Source organism: Saccopteryx bilineata, chromosome 3, assembly GCF_036850765.1.
Source record: "Saccopteryx bilineata isolate mSacBil1 chromosome 3, mSacBil1_pri_phased_curated, whole genome shotgun sequence".
NCBI classification, from domain to species: domain Eukaryota; kingdom Metazoa; phylum Chordata; class Mammalia; order Chiroptera; family Emballonuridae; genus Saccopteryx; species Saccopteryx bilineata.
In genome coordinates, this window is record NC_089492.1 from 159,720,417 (window position 1) to 159,724,728 (window position 4,312).

General features: G+C 43.3%; 1 non-coding gene across 1 annotated transcript; it reads left to right on the forward strand.

Annotated features, from left to right (window-relative positions):
- The first annotated feature begins 2,844 nt into the window (after positions 1 to 2,844).
- On the forward strand, positions 2,845 to 3,020 carry LOC136332462 (small nucleolar RNA SNORA81). The gene has a single exon (XR_010730720.1). It is a non-coding gene; the product is annotated as a small nucleolar RNA SNORA81 (small nucleolar RNA).
- Positions 3,021 to 4,312: the final 1,292 nt, after the last annotated feature.

The window sequence follows — 4,312 nt, forward strand, 5'->3', positions numbered from 1 at the left end:
CATAGTTTAATCTCTAAAACCCTGGGTTTCACTCTTGATTTGTGTGATTGTATGTGAAGTCTTTGTATAATGTCTAAGTGTTTTTGTTTATAAGGCCTGAATTAAGTCCTTACATGAAAAGTAATGATGATAATAGTTTTGGAAGTGCCGGCTGTAGTATTGAAAACAAAACGGGAATAATTTCATTTCCCTATATAAATATAATTTTGTTTGGAATAAGTAGAGCATGCTCATTTTGGATCCAAAAGACTTGCTGGTTTGGCCAGGCTGCTCCAGGCCGCAAGTGAAAGGCTTGAAGCAGCATAGATTTACATAATAAAGGTGTAAAGATTTTTTTGCTGTAGAAGAATAATGAAGATCACAATGGGATTTTTCAGTTTTGATATGTACTCTCTAAAGTGCCTGTTAATTAATGTTAAGGGGGTGTTTTGATAAGTGTGGGAATGTTGTTTGGAGGTGCTTTTACTCTATTTTTGTTAAAAGTTAACAAAGTCAAGAATTTCTTGCAATATTTGAAGTCAAAATATTGTAAAGTGTGATTCAATTGTAAATAATATAAAAAGAAAGGGGGGGGAGTCATGTCCTGGAGCTCCTGCAGGTCTACCCTGTTACGCTTTTTACTTCAAACAGTTTATCTTGAATGCTGATGTACAAGAGATGCCCAAATTTTTGTCCTGCAAACTACTACCTTTTTTTAATTTTTATTTGATTCCAGCTAATAACACTGTTTTGTTCTTTTCTGAATAGCTCCAGATATATAGGCAGATAGGGACCCTCAAGCCCCTCAGCGAGATCTTCTGAGCATGGCTTTTAAGGTACCAAGAGGCCAAAAAAGCCCAAAGGAGATCAGGTAAAATACTAGCTCTTGGCATACGCCCTCAGAGGCTCCAGCGCTCCAACTGGAACTTCATCAGGGCCCTGCTTCAATAGTGGAAAGGATGATCATTTAAGCCAAAGCCTGCCAGGCTTACATGCCTTTGCTGTGAGGAAGAAGGGACACACTGGAAGGTAGGCTTCCCCCTCACTCCTCTAAGGGAGGGTTCAGTCTCTTCCAGCCCTGCTCCAGCCACCTGTGACCTAACCTTGCCCAGAATACTGGGATTTGCCACTGAAGGCTAAAAGGTGCCCAGGGCCGTCGGCCCCATCTTCGACACTGTGGACGAGCCTGGGGTATTTCTTCCAAGTAGCCGGTAGACTGGTCTCATTTACACAAGGGCCACTTAACTAGGTCTTGCCTGAATATTCTGGTTTTTTATTCTTCCCTCGAAGATCTCTGTTGTGGGTATTGATAGTCCTGTTTTCTGCTGCTTTGATTAATATATAGTCTTTCCTTTATTCCTCCTGCCTCAATGCCCCACTCATAGTTTAGGCTAGGACCTACTCCTAATTCAGAGCTCCTTTTTTCCTTTTTTGCCAATTTACAAATTTACCTCTGCCACCCAGCTTAGTGTATCCCAAGGTTCTCCTCACCACTCCATGGCTGTAAAGCTCCAGTATAGGACCCCTGGGTTCATCTTTCCAGTTTAAAGAAAACAGAAGCTCCGTCTTCATGCGTGCTGCAGATGGCTTTTCCAGTCTACCTGGGTCATTGCCAGCTGGGAAGCAGCGGTCATTGGGACTTTGACGCTAACTGCAGAGTGTGGAAGTGTGACGGCAATTTCAGTGCCATGAGGACTTCTCCTGAAAGTGGACTTTTCCTGGACTCCTGCTCTTGTGACAATTTTTGATGGACTGAACTGGGGTTGGGTTGCATTTGCAGAGATTTGGAATGGTGTTGGTGCCAACTTGGACTTGGTGAACACTTTAAGGACATTACTCTTTTATAGATTCTTGTTGTATTAGCTTAAAGAGTTTGCTTAAAGGCTTTGATCACTGTGATGTATTGGTATACTTGTTTTGGGTATCTGTTAGCATTGGCTATACTAATTTTGTGTTTGTTTTGTATTTTTTCCATCTGCCTCCAAATTAGAAAATCAGATGAGTGCAAATCTCAGCACACAAATTAAAAAGAAAAGGGGGATATGTTGTGGACTGTTAATGGCAGGAAGCCATTATAGATTCAAGGCTTAGCAAAAGGCTAAGTTATCCTCCCTCCATCTCCATATTTGGCTTTGATGCTGAGTGTTTGCACCCACTCCACTTCCTTCCTTGGGTTGCAGGAAGCAATATACATACCCTTCCTCTGACTCTTTGTTTGTTTCAGATGTTTGTAAATTTCACTAATGTATCCTGTTTTTGCCTTGGGAGAGTTCCTGTCTTAGCCTTTGATGTGCAACCTTGTATCAGGGTCCTTGATTTGCATAGGTCCATATAATAAAGCGAACTGGGGCTGTGAGGCACTCAGATGCTGCCAGGCAGTTTGAGGAGTCCTCCCGTTCCCATCGGTTTTGTTCTGACAAAGTGTGTTTCCTTAATTCCGCACCGTTATTTGGAAGCTGCGCTGGTCCGCGGCACCCCGGGGCCAACTTTGCTCCAATGGAGCCTTGGCTGTGGGAGAGGAAGAGAGAGACAGAGAGGAAGGAGAGGGGGAGGGGTGGAGAAGCAGATGGGCACTTCTCTTGTGTGCCCTGGCCGGGAATCAAACCCGGGACTCCTGCACACCAGGCCAATGCTCTACCACTGAGCCAACCGGTCAGGGCCTACCATCGTCTTTTTAAAGGTTGTATTGCTTTCTGCCACGATGCCAACTGATGTGTTGGAAGTGACCAAAAAATTCATGGGAGATCCAATTCGAATTCTGGTGAAAAAGGAAGAATTGACTCTTGAAGGAATCAAACAGTTTTATATTAATGTTGAAAGAGCAGTAACTTGTCTAATTATAAAACAAAAACAGCCAGGTTTTTGGCCTTCTTGTATAAGCACTGTGCTAATTGCAGAAACTGGGATCACATCTTGGTTTTTGTAACAATGCTAGCAGAGTACACACAAGAAGAAAAGTGAATGCACTAGATTGTAAAGACTGGGGTGAACCTCTTTCTTAATGTCCAGTATCCTTTGTCTTAAGATTTGGTGCAATATGTTTTTAGATCAGTCTAAAATGCTAGCCTAATTTTTAATGATAGCAGTGATCATTTCTTTGCCTGTATCAAATTTTGTTTTATTAATCCATTACTAGTAGCCATTTAAACTACTTTAGGTTCATACCATTCACAGTCAACTCTTTCCAAATATTGACATGCCTTTTAAATTTACCATGAGTGCTACATGCTAAGGGAAGAAGGATAGAAATGAATGAACACCACTTCCTCTGCCTGAGTCACAACTGTGCATTGCCAACCCCGACCCCCTTCCCCCAGCTATTGGTTTTTTTTTTTTTTAAATATTTATTTTTATTTTATTTATTCATTTTAGAAAGGAGAGAGAGAGAAAGAGAGAGAGAGAAGGGGGAGGAGCAGGAAGCATCAACTCCCATATGTGCCTTGACCAGGCAAGCCCAAGGTTTTGAACCGGCAACCTCAGTGTTCCAGGTCGACGCTTTATCCACTGCGCCACCACAGGTCTCCCCCAGCTATTGAAAGCTGCCACCACCTCCCACAATCACATGAAAAGGTGCTGGAACTAGAGAGTGCTTGTGATGTCACATGAAAAAGTGCAAATGTCCTGAAAGCCGCTATACTGTAGATTTTGAAGGGTCACAAATTAAATTTTATTTTATTTAACATGTCATTAGATTTAATTTAAATACATTTTATTTTAAATAAATACTATAAAAACTACAAACTCCAAAAAAAAAAGATAACACAAAAAACTTTACAACTGCACCTAAATGGGGAAGCCCTCTCTGCCGTGGCAGCTGACACAGTCCCAGCTCAGGATCCAGGACTGAAGGTCACATGGAAGCCCAAGAAAGTTGCTCACGGGCTGTGGATGGGTCCCCTGCCTCTTCCCGTTCAGTGACAGCTAGGCCTGGAGCCTGCTCTGGCTCTGGAGAGGACACTCGAGTTGGTGTCACGTCTTCAGATGTTTCTTCATCTTCCTCTGGAGCTGATTCTGTAGATCCAAATGACAACATACCATCACCATGACTGGCTTTCGTGTGTCTTCTAAAGACACAAAATCTCATATCCATCATGAAGTCGTCTCTGAAAGCCCTTCTGCCTGTGGCCCCGCCCCGCCCCTCCTCACACCCACATCACCCAGAGTCCTCCTCACCCTCGGTCTCGGCCTCACCAGGCCCACAGCAGCACAGCAGATCTGAAAGGAGACTCTGGGCCTAGCACTCCAGGACAGAGCCTGGGAAATTCAGCTTGAGGTAAGCCAGCAGCCTCAGCAGGGAGAAAAACCCTGGGGGCTTGACAAAATCTTCTGGATA